Genomic DNA, 17,277 nt, shown 5'->3' on the forward strand with positions numbered 1-17,277 from the left:
TGATGGGAAACTGAAGGATCCAGTTTGGCAGAGCAGAAAGGGCTTCAAGCTGCTTTTTAATGACTAAAGGACTAAAGACCTTTCTGAAGGGGAGGCGCTCTGAAACTGGAGCTGTGACTCTCTCTCTCTCTCTCTCTCTCTCTCTCTCTCTCTCTCTCTCTCTCTCTCTCTCTCTCTCTCTCTCTCTCTCTCTCTCTCTCCTCTTGTTCCTTCAGTCAGATTTCTCCTGGAGCTGGAGAGGAGAGGTTGGCCGTCTCTCTCCTCCACCAGCCTCCTGTCTTCATCATGGATCTGGGGACTAAAAGAGTCGCTGGGATTATCGCTCAGGTCGCGCTGCTCCTCTGCAGCTCGTGCGGGACAAGCGGACAAGGTGAGCGGGCTGGAGAGGCTTCAGTCAGGCTTCATCCTTCTGGAAGAGTACAAGGCTTTTTGTTATGTGGATGCGGTGATATCCCGCTGCTGTCTCGTTTAGCTGTCCTCTTCTTGATTGGAAAAAAGTATTTTATTCTCTGAAAGCTGCGGCATTTTGCGCGTCTCCCTTCATAATGAAGCGCGTGGCTGTAAAGGAGAAACAAGGAGCGGTGAGATGGTTTGAAGTGAATGGGGATCATTTTCTTTTTCTCTAATTTGGGAGAACTGGATCCGTTTTTACTCTTAACAGTGAATGGACAGTTGTACGTGTTTATTGCTTATTTAAAAGCATAGCATGTCTGCTGCGGAATTTTAGAAGCCAACTTTTCTCTGCAGCGTCCTTGCTTTATTACCTAATCTGTTTTATTGTATTTTAATTATCTTGTTATTGACTCCCAGTGTTAGTCTTCATTTCTCCTGAGAGGCTTTGTGGTTCTAACCGAGCGGCTGCTGCGCTGGACAGAAATGCGCAGAGCTGAATGTTTGGCAGTAAATGTCTCATCTGTGTGTTTTATGCTCCTGGCTGAAGGAAACATACAGATACATGTTAGATAGTTGTTAGATAGTTGATCCACGGTGTTCCTCCAGTGTTTTTGTGGTTAATTTGAGGTCAGACAGCAGAGAGCAGGCTGTTTCCCACCTGCAGCCGGAGAGAGGAGAGACAGAAGCAGCTTGTATGGAGCAGAAATGACCGAGAGGTTGCTGGTTCGATTCTCTGACTGTCTGGGAAAATCTGTGATTGAGATGAATTTTTAATTGCACAAAAACAGATGCACATATGCACACAAGAATAAAGAAAGCGCACATAAACATACAATAAAAAAATAAACTGTTATCTCTGTAATGAGAGAATAAACAAAATGACAAAATCCAGTGCAGGATCCACCTTTCCACAATTCTGCAACGTAAATAATCATTACTATTAATAATATGATATACTATTGATCATCATTAATATTAAATTACCCAATAACATCCAAGACAGCAGTTCACCTGTTAACAACTGCAGCTAGCGTCCCAGAGTGTGAGGAAGGAGAGACAGAGGGAAAATCCCACATTGCTATGAGTGCCAACTGTTTGCTTTGGTAATAAATGTGTTTGTATTTCATATCAATAAAGCTGCTTTGAATTGAGAGAGAGCAAGAGCAAGAGAGCGAGAGCAAGAGAGAGAGAGAGAGATGAGCAGAAGGCTGTAAAGCTCTCCATCCCTCCTTCCTTCCTCTGTTCCAGCAGCGGCAGACTGGTTGTACTGGGCGGCTCCCACTGTGAATGTGTGTCAGTGTGTGAATGTGAAGCAGGGAGGAGGAGCGAGAGAGAAATCCAGGCGGAGAGAAACCAGACGAAGCGAGGAGAGAAATGGAGATAGATGGAGATAGATGGCAGTGTGTGATGAGATTTTACTATAATGTGAGCAGATGGCAGTTAAAGTTAAAGTTCTCCATCCCTCTACTGTTTTACTCTCCTCTTCCCCGACTCTGTGATCTATTGCCTGATCTTCTCTGTTTATTTCTTTCTCCTCTTCTCTCTCTTCTTCATTTGATCCCTTCTGCCTCTCTCTCTGCCTTTTCTCGGTCAGAGAATCAAAAAACTGTCTGCAGGATCTTCTCTGTTTCCATCTTCCTCTGTTTCTCCATCCAGCCTGCTTCTTACTGTTTCAGTCTGTTTCTTTTTCTCTCTAGTCTTTCTTCCTTTTGTTCTCCTGTCTGCTTCTGTCTCTCCTCACATCAGCCTGTATATTTTCTTCACGCACCACCAGGATATCTGGATAATTCCCCTCATTATGGAAATGGAAAGTGAAGCGATGTGCGGCGTAATCACATGAAAAGTCTCTCGTCTCTTTCTGGGTTTGTTTGTGTGTGAAGTGGAGTCGAATGTTTCTGCTGCAGTCTAGAGAGAGAGAAAGAGATAGAGAGAGAGAGAGCTAGACGGACGAAGGAAGAAAATAGTATGAAAGGAAGGAGAGATAGTGGAAAAGAAAGAGAGATAAGTGTGTAATGAGATCAGAGCTGTAAAGTTTCTCCTTCCCTCCTTCCTCTGTTCCTCTTTCTTGATAGAAAACACCTATTGCTTCAACTATCTGAATCGCCTCTCTCTCCCTCTCTCTCTCTGTCTCTCTCTCTTTTCCTCTTGCTGTTTCTCTCCTTCAACCTGCTTCTCCTCTTTCCTGCTGTTTCTGAGTCAGATCTGCTGCTGAGTCTCAACTCGTTCCTGTCTGACTGATCTTTCTGCCTGTTGCTTCTTTCTTCCTGTTTCCTCCTCTCAACATCTCTCTCTCTCTCTCTCTCTGTCCTTCTACCTGTCTCTCTTCCCTCCTGCTGTATCTGAATCAGAGAACTGCTGCTGCGTCTGACCTCTTTCCTTCCTGATCCTCCCTCTTTTTCTTCCTCCTCCTGCCTTCCTCATCTCTCTCCACTCTCTCTCTCTCTTTTCTCTTCCTGTTTCATGTCCTCATCTCTTCATCTCTCTCTCTCTGTATCCATTCTCTCTCTCCTGCTGCTCTTTCTGCTTCTTCAGCTGTTTTTCTGCTCCTCTCTTTCCCTCTGCCAGTGTTTCTATTAGGGTTTGACCTACAGTATATTGGTTTTTGGAGACCGATACCAATGATAATATTTTTAATTTGATGTTAATTTAAACCTGCAATTGCAGTTGTTTCAGACTCTATAACCAATTATGAAACTACCCTGTGCGATGTGGAGATTTCCTTGAGACATAATGATATAAACCAATATCCACACAGCAGCCAGCTGTGTTGCTGTTTTCACCTCCTCCCAACCTATTCAGTAGCTTTTCATTTTTTTTAAACTAGCTTGTGCGGTGTTTGAAAGTGAAAGTGTCCCCCCCCCCCCCCCCTCCATTCCTGAAAAAAAATATCGCAATGCTGGAATCAATGAAGTGAGCGAGTAAACTTGTTAAACTAGTAAACTTGCTACCTGCCTCTTGTCATTGTGGGACATGTAACCTTCAGCAGGAGAAAGTTCTGTCGAAGCAAGGCTGGTAACCGGCGACACTTCTCCGTAGGCACGTTTAGCTTAGCTGTTAACCTTTATGCACGGTCCTTCGCTAGGTTTGTCCTTAGGGGCTTCCGTAGTCCAGTAGTTTTGCTGTGCTTTATTTACAAATGTGTTGTGGTTTCTGTCACCCTCTAGTGGTCGGAAAATCGCTTAGTGCAGCTTTAAACTGCCAATAGCTTATATTTTGTGTCAGTATTCACTATCTTTAAATTGGACTACTTTCATGCCAAAGAAGTACTAGGATTCGGTGTTTCCCCAGAATTTTATTCTTGTCGGGGTTGAACATAACTTGGTTTACGCGGCAGCCTGGAGAGCCTTTGATCTGTGTTGGCAAATCCATGATAATGAGGTGAATTTGCGATCATAGAATTTAAAATCATTGGACTCCCATGGTCTCAGTTCAACAAATGGTGATACTGGTCCTTCTGAAGCGCCGCCGACAGCCTGCTGCTAGCTGGTTTTTGAGGCTTTTCCCAAACCCAGTTGGGAGAGGAGTGAACACGTCCTCTCCCTCTAGAAAAGCCTTGAAGTCTGTCATTCACTGCTCTTTTTAAAACACTAACGTCTTGGAGATTTTCCAAGACTGATGGTCCAGCTGCGTCCAAACACACTGGCGAGCTGCCAGGAGCCGCCATTTTCTCCACGTTTCGCAGGGCGGTCGAGCCGTGAGAGGCAGCCAATTTTGGCTGTCTTGGCTTGAATATTGTATCTAAGTTCAGCTGGTTAAACAGAGTCAGCAAAGGGGCGAGGCTCTTGCTGCTGACGCACTCACGAAAAAAAAAATAGGTTGAAAAGTCTCTGAAGCTGCGTTTAGACTGTGGGACACTAAACTCTCCACTGAAACCCAGACTGATGAAATTTGTTTAATGTTAGCAGCTCTTTAAAGCAGGGAGACCTAAACCACCTATTCAATGGTAGGGAAACTAGGATACATCACTCCCTTTAAATAAAGAATAAATTTACAGAAACATTATTTAACAATTGAATGAATAAATAAAATGTGCAAAGAAAATAAAATTTCATTGCCGGGTTTTACAGGCTGTTTTCATGTAGCTGTGGTCAGGGACAAACCTCCATCATATCAGAGGTGGAAGACATGACATTGGCAGATATCCAATGTTTAATAAAAGACCAATATTGGCCCAATATATCAGTTTTATATTGATATAACTCTAGTTCCTATCCCTGTCTGCTGCTCTCTCCTCCTCATCCTCTCTCTCATTTCTCTGCCAGCCTCTTTTCCTGCCTTGTCCAGTCTTTCCCACTGTCTCTCTCTCTCTCTCTCTCTCTCTCTCTCTCTCTCTCCCTCTCTCTCTCTCTCCCTGTTTATCTCGTCCAGCCTGACCCAGCAGCACACTCATCATGCACGGACCATAAAGCACAGCAGCATAGCAAGTTAGCCTGCAGAAGCGGAGGGAGGCGAGCAGCAGGTTTCAGGCGGAGCTTCACGTCTCCTTCCCCTCGGGACGCTTCACCATTCATTATGGAGAAGCTACTAAACGACAACAAAGCACAGATACATATTTTAACAGCCTCAGATGGCGCTCCGATGACTTGTTAGCCCGAGGAGCGGAGCGGTGCGGTTGACTTGATTAGATTCTAGGAAGTTGGAGTGTGAAACAGCTTCCTGTCGGGCCGTAAAGTCGCTGTGCGTTTAATCTCCTTCATATATTAACAGGATGAAAGAGTCTCTGTGTGCTCAGTAACAGCTTCGTTACACATGGACGTAGTGGGATGAAGGCAGGGAGGGCCAGAGGTTACAGAGACCGGCCTGTAAAGTCACAGGTATTTGTTTCTTTCAGCAAGTCACTCTAGATAAGACTGTGAGCTGAATGCCTAACATGTAAATGAAAACCTCCCTTCTCGCTGCCAGAAACAGACTTTCTGCTGAGCAGTCTGTGCCGCCAGGTGAGTTCAGGTGTCGATGTTCAGGTTCGTTCCTGTTAACCGAGGCTTCGACCTCTGTTAGTCTGCTGGAAGATGCCAGTTTCTTCCCATCGGCCGCTTTCAGCTGAAAAGGAAAAGCTTCAGGATGTGTGACTGTAAAGTGTGTGTGTGACAGAGAACAGCTGAAGAAGTGAGTCGACTCCCACACACTGTCCAAATTTTGTGAATCGGATAAAATGTGGTCTTGCAGAAGCTAAGTTTCAACCACAGAACTTGAATGGGTAGAACGGTCATTCCCGTTCAAATCAACGTTCCAGGGCGGTCGAAGTAGCGGCCAATTTTATGTGAACCGTTGGACTAGCTTCCATTTAAACCGACTTAACGGCAAGCCGCTGAGGGAGAGGTTTTGCAGCAAGAACCAAAGCAGCTTCTCGCTAACATTCGCTAACATGCTAATGTTGACTAAAAGAGCAAGAAAGAGAAGTACAGTCTTTGATAAAGCTACGTTAGCCTCATCGCTAACGTTAGCTTTCAGTTGAGTTTTGACAATTTGCTAACAGACTCATCTGCACATTTCCCAAGTAGCCTAAGTGTGACAGAGTTTACAGCCTTAATGCCCAGACTTGCGTTGTCACCATAGCAACTAACCATAATCGCCAATTTATGCTGAACTTACCATGGCAAACAATGGAAGAACTGTTCTATCCATTCAAGTTCTGTGGTTTCAACCCAACAACCTGACATGTATCCACAACCTGATGTTTGTGTCTGATTTTTGTACTTGGATGGCTGCAGCCTATACAGGTTAGAGATGTGGGTTTATGACTGGAAGGTTGCCAGTTTGAATCTCAGGATGAACTGGGACAAACTGGGTGGGGAAAGAGAATGAGTAACTCCTCTTTCCCTCAATATCTGCTGTCAAAGTGCCTTTGAGCAAGGCCTTGAACCTCCAGATTTTCTAATGGAGCTGCTGAGTGGCCGACAGTAGAAGACTGTGGTTTTACTGGGAAGATCTTTCTGTGAATGTGTGTAACTGATGCAAAATGAAGCAGGTCAGTGGTAAAAAAAACTTAAGTGTTCAGGAAACCTTCCCTGGATAAATAATGATAGTAATAATAATAGTAGTTATTGATTCATCATGGCTCTCTGCTCTCATTACTCCTCACAGAGAGCAGAGCAGGTGGTGCCTTTACTGTACTGTTGTTTATTGATAGTCTAATGTGTCTCTAATTTTACTCCTCATAGAGAGCAGGGCAGGTAGAGACTGTGGTGTCTCTGCTGTCTTTACTGTAGTGTTGTTTAGGCTATTGTTTATTGACAGTCTACTGTGTCTCTAGTTTTGCCCTCAGAAAACTTTAAAGTCTTCTTGGTTGTTTTTTTCTGCTTCGTCCTTCTGTATTATTTCACTGTTTCTCCAAGCATCATTTCAGCAGGTACAACAGTGCCTTGGATGCATTTCTGTATTAATTAGTGTATAAATTAATTAGTTTATTGTTAGCCAGTGGTTTTCCTCCATGTTTGCCCTCAGCTGTTTTCAGAAATCTTCCTGGTTCTCTGACTCATTCTGCTTTTGTCCTTCTATAGTTTAACTGATTCTTAAAGCAGAACTTCAGCATCTTCCAGATCTTTCAGTCTTGGTTGCATTATCCCAAACTCTGAAAGTATTTCTGTGTTTGTTGTTGAGGTAATTTGCAACTGTACCATACGTTTTTTTTCCCTATTTCTTGTTGGTTATATTGCTATAGAGTAAGGTTCGGACTGAAAAGGCAGTAGCCTTGTGTGTTTTAAAACCTCGTGCTGTAGAAAGCTGTTTCTGTTGAAAAACTGAACTTAGATTATTCTGCTAGGAAGTGAATCAGTGGGAGGTTTCATGAAAACACAGCTGGCATCGGTGAAGATCTTTTGGCACCACACACACACACACACACACACACACACACACACACACACACACACACACACACACGCACACACACTTGGCTCCCAGCTGGAAACAGCAGAACCCAGACTGCTAACAAACTGCCACTGTGGCTCATTTACACCACATCTAGTTTATTGGTTTTACACTTCACACACAACTCTGGAACCTGCCGCTCTACATATGTTAGTGTGTGTGTGTGTGTGTGTGTGTGTGTGTGTGTGTGTGTGTGTGTGTGTGTGGTGTGTGTGTGTGTGTGTGTGTTAACTCCATGTGTGTTGCTCTCCTCTCAGAAGGTTTAAATTAATTGCTTTGGCCCTGGGTGTTTTGGTTTTGAGGTTGAAGTTTATGTAAGCATATTAATGTGAAGATGTTTCTGCCTGGAGTGAAGCAGCCACATCTGACCTGCTGCTAAACTCAATTCAGAGCCTCTTGGTAAAAGCTTGTTTCCCTTCCTGTGTAACAACTGCAGGCTGCTGCTGGGAATTAGAAAGACTTCCCAACCAACATGCCTGCTTAAGGAAAAATCCACCTTCAGATATTCTGACACTGTTAGATATCATCAATCTGTGATGTTCAATGCATTCCAGGAGTTATTTTGTGATGACATGTTGTAATTTACTTTTTTGTTGAACCCACTTTCCCTCAACCTGCCTCGTCTAATTCTACTTCAGTTAGTGAGTTCCTACCTTTCCCAGAATGCCTTTCACCAACCCCCAGAGAAGGGGTTTCTCTGTGCTGTATACATGTAGGTGGCGAGAGCGATAGTTATAGAGTAGTACGTTTTTCCAGTAGAGAAAAAGTGAGAGTGGAGAGATATTGATTGTTCAAATTGTACAAAAACCCATAGAAGAGGCTGCTGTATTTCACACAATGATAGATGCACAATGATGCAATCTGTGGCTGCATTGCATTCTGGTCTATTGAGGCTACTGTGGGTGGAGAAATTGGTCTCTCTCCTCTTCTACAATGGATTTCTCCCTGTATGATTGTTGAACGTCTCTTGGTGCAAAATGGCGGCTCTAGAAAGAAGCCCTCGCTCTTTGATTCTGAGGGACTGACACCAAAACCTGACGTTTACCGCTGATGTTTTAGATCGCTGAAACATTTTCTGCTATCAAACTACATTGTAGCTGCCGGAAATATCTCAATGTGACGTCTGTGTGACCCAAAAATGCAAAATAGCTGTTTTGAATAATTGTTTAAATGTTTTAGGGTGGGTTTTTCTTTAAGTACAATAAGGGTTAAAAGAAACAGTGGATGTACATTGAATTCTTCACAGTGTATATTGACACAGGAGGATTCAGGACAGATCAATACAGAGACGACTAGTGTGGTCTCTCTGTGAAATTGGAGGGATGAGACGAGATGAGAAGAAATGAAACTTTAATGTTCCCCGTGGGGAAACAGCAACAGAAAAGTGATAGAGGGATAGAGATGAGAACAAAATAATTCATACTTATTGATACAAATAGGACGTATTGAAGATGAGGATGCAGCGTCTTCATCAAGCAAAGACAGAGCTGCTGTTGGCTTGAAGAAATTCTCACTATGTTGACTATATTGGCAGATTTCATATTTAAGATGGACAGATGAATGAACAGGAGGGATGGATGTTACATTAAAAGACATTATCATGGCTGTCTCAGATTGTGTTTGTAGTCAGCATGTCTGGTTTGGTAAATAAGGGTTAAAAAACTGTTAGATTTAAACTGAAACTTGACAGTAAATAGAGGGATTCAGGATGAATCAATACACAGGAGATTAACAGGAACTTCTAGAAAGTGAGGGATGGGCGGATAAACAGATAGATAGATAGATAGATAGATAGATAGAATTAACAAGCCAGACATGTTACAGCATCTAAGAAAGTAAATTGCCGTTGAGGGATTGGAGAGAGAGGAGGGATGGACAGATGAATGAAGAGGAGTGATGGACAGATTAAAAGACAGACACACCACCATATCCCATTTGTATTGATCCTTTCATCTTGTGTTTGACAGACTGCAGCTGTTGGAAAGAGAAGTATTGACATTATAGGCTGCAGAGATCCAAATTAAAACCAAACAGGATGAAAGACTTTATCGCCTCGAAGGAAACGCTTCTGGACTCAGAGGAGCAGCTGCCATTTAAAAGCCATAAGCAGAAGACAAAGAAAGAAATTGCAGCTCTCTCAAAACAATAAGTTGTCCTTCAGCCGTTTACTCCTTAGAGAGCGAACATATAGTACATCATTCACTTAATAATCGCCCGGGCCGACTTCTCTCCACATTTCATTTGTTTTAGTGCCCTGCCAGAGCCAGGGGCAAAGTCTGGCTGCAGCTGTTTATCAGAGTGAAGGAAAGGGGCTGAGAGAGGTGAGATATTTGTGTTTCTTCACTCACAATAATTCAGCACAGCATTCAAACTGCATACTGTACCTCTTGTTTCACTGCTTAAAAGCTGCGGCGGGCAATATTTTACTGTAAAAATACAACTTGAATCAGCGTAAATCACTAAGTGGGGCTGAAAAAGAGAAAAGCGTCCCATCCCCACTGATTGAGACACTGTAGATTGGCCTTATTTGCCCAAATGTATCACTAGTGTCTGGTATGGTCACTTCTCCAACCACAGGGAGTGACGAATCAAAACTTCAGAGTGAAATCCAAACTGTCTCCTAAACAGCAGATCTTTTCCTCTCTTGTCTCTTTGGTTTCCTTTGATATAAAGCATCACAGACCAGCTGGGTTTCTAAACATGAGTGTGCTGTGTGCAGTTTACTGACCTCACCTTACAGGATTTCTGGGTATTGAAGTCCTTCAATTTCAAGCCGTTACCTCTCGCTGTCATTTTGAGCCACTGTCTGAAGGAGAGCAATTAAAGAGTTTTATTCCAAAACACTACATATCCATTTTAGAAAAAATCCCTATCTGAAGTTCATCATTCAATATCAATGACATCAAGTCTGATCAAGTCTGTAAAAGTGTTTTCATTTTGTCAGCAAAGGACTTAAGTTACCTAGTATCCTTTAAAACCGCTGTAATTTCTATTCATTTTGTGCTACCAGTAATTTTGTAAGAGGTGTCACAGTTGTTGCAAAGGTGGAAATAAATCACATTTTGGAACCAAACTCTTCAATTCTCTAAAGTCTCCAAGATCAGGTTAACTAGCAGCGTTAGTTAGCTGTAGCTTGCTGCTGCAATAGGGACTTGCATGCATCTGTCCTGTTCCCATGACAGAAGATGGAGGGCAGGGTAATAATGAGGAGAAAATGGGACAAGTTGGGGGCAAGTGAAGGGCAAGTTGGGGTTGTAGTGAAGGGATGGATGAGGGAGGGAGTGCACATCCATCACCTCCAGGCATGTAGAAGTAGAAACAGCCACAGCCACATGAATGTTACCCACTTAGATGTCTCCTCTATCAGATTTTGTTGCTGAAGGAATCAAATGTTTTTAGTCTAATAGTGCTAATCATTTCATTCATGATCCACACATGGAGGTTAGGTTGCTATTATTCCCAGTCATCATCTCTCTTTGTCTCTCTCTCTCTCTTTTCTCTCTCTCTCTCTCTCTCTCTCTCTCTCTCTCTCGGTCTCATCAGTCTTCCTTAAGGTTGATATCTCTCCTCTGAGCCGATTTAGCGCCAGTGGAGTGTGTGCTCTAATCTTAGCCTAATGACAGATAATATGAAAAACACTAAATTACTTTAATCCTCGCCTAATGACAGATAATACCACTACACCCCTACTGTGTGTGTGTGTGTGTGTGTGTGTGCGTGTGTGTGCATGTGTATATGCTGATTTGTGTTTTCATCCTAGTCCATGTGTGTTTGGATGCTGCTGACTCACTGGTTCCTCTGAGTCACCAGTTTCCCTCAAGGAGAGAAGTTTAAAACTTAGAGCTGATATCAATAGTTTGTTTCCTTCTGCCTGCAGAGAGAAAGAGAGGCTCCTGTCCTGCTTCACAGTCAGCTGTATGGGTTTGAAAAGCTGTTTGAGAGTCAGGTGTGTTGTCAAGTACTGGGAATAATAATAATAACAAACTTTATGTAGCACTTTTCAAAACTGAGTTACAAAGTGCTTTACAACAAGAAAAAAAGTTTAAAAAGTCAATAAAACATCATATCATGAGATAAAGGACTTAAGAACAGCATCTAAAAGAAGGAATACAATACAATAAAATGGAATACTATGAATAATAGAATGAAATAAAATAAGTTAGAATAAAATAAGTTGAAATAAACACTATGAAAAGGCCTTTACAGTTTTAAGAAGTGACTTAAAAGATGACACTGATTTTGCTAAACTGGTAGAGACTGGTAGAGACTGCTGGGTAAATTAAGGTAAAACTAATTCATAAACAAACTAATTGCAGCACATGAGACATGATGGACAGGTAATCATGGTTTCCTTGCCTTGATCTTGCCAACCAGTGTTTCAGCTAATTACATCAAATTAAAGATCTGTTGGGTTTGATTATTCAGATGGTTGATGCTGAAGGGAAGGTTTGATTATTCAGCTGCTGGAAGCTGTGGAGTAATTTAATGTGAGCTGATTTATTGAGATGCCAGAGGATGAATGGTAAATTTAGGAGTGTGATTATTCACCTAATGAAGGCTGTTGGTGCCTTTAGACAGGTTTGATGATTTAAGCTCGGAGGCTCCAGGTGAACATTAGGGGCGTTTGATTTAATCTCTGAGCTCTGGAAGTCTCCCTCATCTCTTCCAAGATGCGGATTAATCTGGTGAAGAAAATGCTGAGGATGCAGATGGTTTAAATCTGAGTTCAGCAGTTTATTCCATATATGGCTCAGCCCAGTCTCAAGGGAATTTATTCCTTTTCAATGAACTGGTTGTTTGCATTGAGAAGAACATAAACTTCTGAGTATAATCCGTTGGGTGTGAAAGCCCCCGGTGCTTTATGACTCAGGAGAGGGAGGTGTCAGCAGCAGCCAGGAGGAGGAGAGGGGAAAGTAGCTGAGGATAAATCCCCCTCATATTTCTTCTTTAATGCCATTTATGAAAATGTGTGCAGGAGAAGTGGAGCCATGAATGGATCTGATGAAGTCAAGGTTACAGAGCGATCTTGGAGCTGCCAGTCATGAATCTAGATTTATTAACCCAGGGACAAGAAGTTAAGTGAGGACCTGACAGAGGACCGCGGTCCATCCATCTGATATCGGACCTGCTGGATTCTGTATCGGCTCAAGGTTCCGGTTCCCCAGAAGAAGTCTGGCTGCCCAAAAATGGAGCCATTCATCAAACGGACGTGTCGTCATCTCAGATGACTTGTTGTCGCTTCAGATATCTGCCTTCCTGTGCTGAGGTCATGACACTCTGTCACTCTGAGACAATCACTGGGTTTTACACTTAGCAGCTCTATGTGCTGTCGTTACCAAGGTCATGATGCTCTGTCACTCTGAACTGATGCTCGGTCACTTTGAGGCAGCAGGGATAAAACATTATTAGACATTAAATTAAACAGTTATACCTTATTCCTCTAAAAACTGGTCATTATTGAATAAAACATTGCTGGACATTAAGCTAACCAGTTCTACTTACAGTAATTAATACATTCATTATGATCTGGTCACTAGTGGCTAAAATATTGTGGACATTGTGGCCATTAAACTAATTATCTATACATACAGTAGTTTTTCCTCCACTTATGAACTAAAATACTAAATAAAACATTATCGGACTTTAAGCTAACCAGCTTTACCTGCAGTAATTGTCAAGGTCATGATACTCTGCTCCTCTCTGAGACGATAAGGTCTTGAAATTATTGACTAAAATATTACTAGTCATCAAGTTAACCAGCTATACCTTCAGTAGTTATTATTCTATTTATGAAACTATGTTATTGACTAAAATATTGCTGCAGATTAAAATAACAAGCTATATCCACTGTGGCTTAAACAGTTTACATCACTAGACATAAAGTTAGTAATGAGTTAGTTAGCCTAGTCATTAGCTTCCACTGTGAACCCAGGTCTGTAGTCAAGATGACCATAATCGAGTCCAAGTCAAGTCCAAGACCAGGTCTAATCGAGTTTGAGTCAAGACCAAGTCCAAAAGACATGGAGACCAAGTCAAGCCTGAGTCCTGAACAAATTGAGTCCTATTCAAGTCCAAAACGAAAATAAGGAATAAACAGGATATATGCCTTTCTAAATGCAAAAATATTAGTGAAGAAGTTTTTCTCTGGATAGACAGAGAAGTAGCTTAGCCTTTAAAGCAGCTCTGTGTCAAACCCTTCAACATCCAGTGACAGGACAAAAAGTGCATTAGCATGCATGAAGCTAGCCAGTTCAAGTTATTGGAGATCAGGTGAAAAAAGCATTTTTGTACATCTTTAAAAAAAAATAAAAAATAAAATAAAATCCTAGATATGCTGAGAAAAAGTAAAGCAAAAAATGAAAATCCACATTCCACACATGTCCACAGAAAAGTGTCCACATCATTTATATGCATTGCCACTGTCCAGGCTCTAATGCTGCTCTTTACACACTGAAGTAGATGCTGATCACAGTTTAATGTTGTCTCTGGTGAATATTTTTCAAGAACCCAATCCTGCAGACAGCCGCTCTGATATTCTGTAGCTGTTGGTTTGTATTAGAGAGAAGGGCAGAGCTGAGTCGGTGGCCGTTAAAAACTGAAGGGTAAAGCTGAATTTCTACACTGCAGGACGGAGCTGAAAAGCCAAAACCTTTGAGGTGAAACAGAGGAGAGGGAGGAGGAGGATGAACGGAGGCAGGAGAGCAGGATGCAGGAGGAGGAAAGGAAGAGGAGTGAAGGAGGTGGAAGAAGAAAGAAGAAAGTTTTAGGGGTCAGAGTATCTTGTCTCTCTAGTAGTAGTATTCCCTCCATGTTTCCCTGAACTGCAGTGACATTTTCCACTCCCTTTCACATTTTATCCCTCACTGAGTTTCCAGTGTGTGTGTATGGGAAACCTTCTGCCTTCTGGATGCACCGACTCACAACTTTGAGACGATTTGGCTTTGCAAGACGGAGCAGGAGGCTGAGGAGGAGGAAGAGGAAGGAGGAGTGAGGAGAGAGAAAGGACATAAGGAGGGGAAACTAGACGAATGTGAAAGGATGGGAGTGAAGGGAGGAATGAGGAGAAAGAGTGTGTAGCTAGCAGTTTCCTCCCTCTGTTTCTCTGCTGTGACATTCTCAACTGCTTCTGCCATTTCACCCCCCACTGGGTTTTAAGGGAGTGTGTGTGCATGAATGTGTGTGTGTGTTCATGCTCAGCCCTCTCCTTTGCAGAGCCTCGAGAGTACTAGGCTTTGCTAGACTGCACCGGTATAAATATTAATGCTTACCCAAAAGTGATTCTGAGAGTTCGAAGGAACAGCTTCTGCCTATCTTGCCGGTATCTTCGCTGTACCTCTGTTGTTGTCATTGCTGATACCTGAATCAATTAAACACGATATGAACATCACCTTAAATAAGTAAAGTAAATACAGAACTTTGGAGGCAGAAATTATCTCATTGGTTGATTTAAACCTCAGTGGGCGGAGCCAAAGAACCACTGGCTAAGTAATGTTAGACTGAAGCCCAGTGAAAAAGACAAGAGGTAAGAGAGGAGGAAGCTAATATTATGAAGCCTGATGCTCTGCTACTAACTGAAAACTTAACGTCTAGCCATACAAACTTATCTAGGTTAGCTAGTTAGCCTAGCTCACCTTCCAAATTCAAATTAGCCATACTAGCCTATAGCTATCTTGGTAAGCTAGTTAGCTAGCTGCTGACCTTCCAACATCATGAATGAATGAAAAAAATAAGTCATTGCCATTCTAGCCTACATGTTTTATTTACATTTTGATCAGAGTTCCCTCTTTGCCATTCAAGTTTTCCAGTTAGCTTACCCTAAAACTCCAATCTGCCAAAACCTGTCTCCTCTACTTACGCTAGTTTATCTAAAAAAAAAAAAAAATCACTTCTGTCTGTTATTTTATTCCTTTTCTTAGCACTTCCCACATCATCACTCTATTATCACAAGAACATTGTCAGGCCACTGTGTCTCTGACCATTACACTCTTTACTATTGGTTGCTTGTAAAGTTGCTGATCTAGGAAGTGAACCGTATGCTAACTGTGTAAAATATAAATCCCTCAGCTCGAGGGCTGCTCTTCTGTAGCTGACCCCGAGGGGGGCAAGTGAAAAGAGAATTTCCCTACAGGGATCAATAACATTTACATTACATAAATGTACATTGACATCATTAAAACACTGCTTTGTAGAAAGCTGGCCTGCACTCCACTGTAATTTCAGAAGGAGTGTCAGAAAGAGAGCCAGACAGACCGTTACAACACGTGTGACCTGATGTTAACAGACTGTCAGAGCGTCTGTTGCAGCTCTCTTGAAGTGATGGTGTTCCTCAGGGACCAGACTGTGGCTGCAGGAGGTTTTCAGCTCTGGACCAATCACATCACAGGAGCACTGTAAACTCCTCTCTCCCTGCACACCAAACTACCAAAAAAATTGGATTACTGTGAAGTGCATTAGCAACACGGAGATAAAACACTTCAACTTGAGGAAGTGGAGCATCAGCAGAAGATTACATCGGAGGCAGGCTGAGAACAAATGTGTGTAATATTGGTGTGAAGCAATGCCACCTACAACCCTCTGCTCCCTAACCACCAGCTCTACCAGCAGCACTCACACTGAGTGGGGAATGGAGTGTCTGTTTGGTGTGAAGAGCATGGTTTATCACTTTTATGTGTTGATTGGTCTAAAGGTTGTGTGCTTCTCTTTTATTCCTCTGAGCTGAAAAGCTTCCTCTGCAGCTCAGGACCGGTAGATTCAGGATTTCAAATTACAAAAGATTTTATTCATGCAATTCAGAACTAACATCTTGGGAATTGAGATTTCTTGATCTAATTATGTACCAAAATTTCCATTCCAGCCAGCGTTTTCAACATCTTTGATGGATGTGACCAAAACTGTATAGATATATAATTATATATATGAGGAGATATTCACCACCAAATCCTCAATTTGTGAGCAATGGCCTAATTGGGGTCTAGTCAGGATTTTTACCGCAATTACACTGTCCTACAAAAGTGTGTCGTTCAGAGTAAAAGTTCTGCACCAAAGCTTGTCTCAACAACTTTCTTACTGCACATTGATCTTATGGAAAGGAAAGCAACTCTCCAATAAGTTAGTTTGGGGAATCTGTAAGAACCCTTTGTGTTTCCAGCCTTAGGAAAGCCGAGCTCTATGTGTTAGAGAGGCAGGGGAAACAAAACGGAGAACATCTAATTATCTGTGGAGAACTTTTTAAAGAGCACTTATCTTTTAATGTCTCCTGAGGGAGGACGGCTGTGAAGTAAAACAAAGTAGATGCTGCGGCTGCACTTCAGTTGTGGCTCAGTGAATGTGTGAAGAGGTGGTACACACACATGCTCACACACACACACACACACACACACGGAGAGAGAGCTCCAGATGCCCGGTCACCACATCCAGTCTTATATAAAATGTAAGTGTTAGTGAGAGGTGGTGTGGTGTGTGTTCTCCATGTCCTGGCCTAGCTTCAGGTTAGAGGAAACATGTTGGGCATATTGTAATGATATTGTGATGATATGGTGATTTTGTGATATTGTGACACACAACTCTGCTGTCTAAAGCAAATTTTATTTACAAACTTTGACAAAATGAGGTATGGTAGGAATATTATTTGGAAATGTCAGTTTTGTTTCACATCACACCTAACATTTCCATTAGGTTCAATGGGATGTACATCAATTTCATTATTTAACATGTGATTTTGCATACGTGAGCCATATCATGATGTATACTGACATCGAAAAACTACCGACTTTCAGATGACATAACACATCTGAGGTCCTCAGCTCTTTGGCAATAGTGGCTGTGAGCCACTGATTGTGTTTCTAAACGTACAGCTTGGCCGTCTCATCGCGGGGCATGAGACAAATTTCTAGAAAACATTCGGACACTGATTTTAATTGTGGGAATCAACTCCTCGACTCTCAACTGTAGATCAAACCATAGGAAGCTACATGTGAGACCGCTGTGTATGTGGTCATGGTGCATTGGTAACTC

The sequence above is a fragment of the Centroberyx gerrardi genome, chromosome 13, assembly GCF_048128805.1.
Source record: "Centroberyx gerrardi isolate f3 chromosome 13, fCenGer3.hap1.cur.20231027, whole genome shotgun sequence".
Taxonomy (NCBI): Eukaryota; Metazoa; Chordata; class Actinopteri; order Beryciformes; family Berycidae; genus Centroberyx; species Centroberyx gerrardi.